Source organism: Oryzias melastigma, unplaced genomic scaffold, assembly GCF_002922805.2.
Source record: "Oryzias melastigma strain HK-1 unplaced genomic scaffold, ASM292280v2 sc01428, whole genome shotgun sequence".
Taxonomy (NCBI): domain Eukaryota; kingdom Metazoa; phylum Chordata; class Actinopteri; order Beloniformes; family Adrianichthyidae; genus Oryzias; species Oryzias melastigma.
Window position 1 is genome coordinate 1 of NW_023418011.1, and position 315 is coordinate 315.

A 315-nucleotide genomic window follows, 5' to 3' on the forward strand; every position below is an offset into this window, starting at 1 on the left:
ACCCAGTTAGTTAGTTAATTAGTAACCTTTATTAACTTTATTTAAATCTAAAGTAAAATAAAAAAAAGGTTCTGTTGTTCTCCTGTTTTGAAACAGCAAAAAGGGTCAAGTCTGTTTTTAATCAAATTCAGTTCATTTAGGCACTAGTTCTAATGAAGGGAAGAGATTATGTAAACAGGAACCAAAAAATGAAATTACCTCACAAAGTCAAACAGTCATCTGCTCGCATGTGTGTGTTTTTTTTCCAAATCTGGGTTTTTGTCTTTAAAATATACTTGGAAAACGAAGGATTGCTTATTATGGTGTAATTTGATA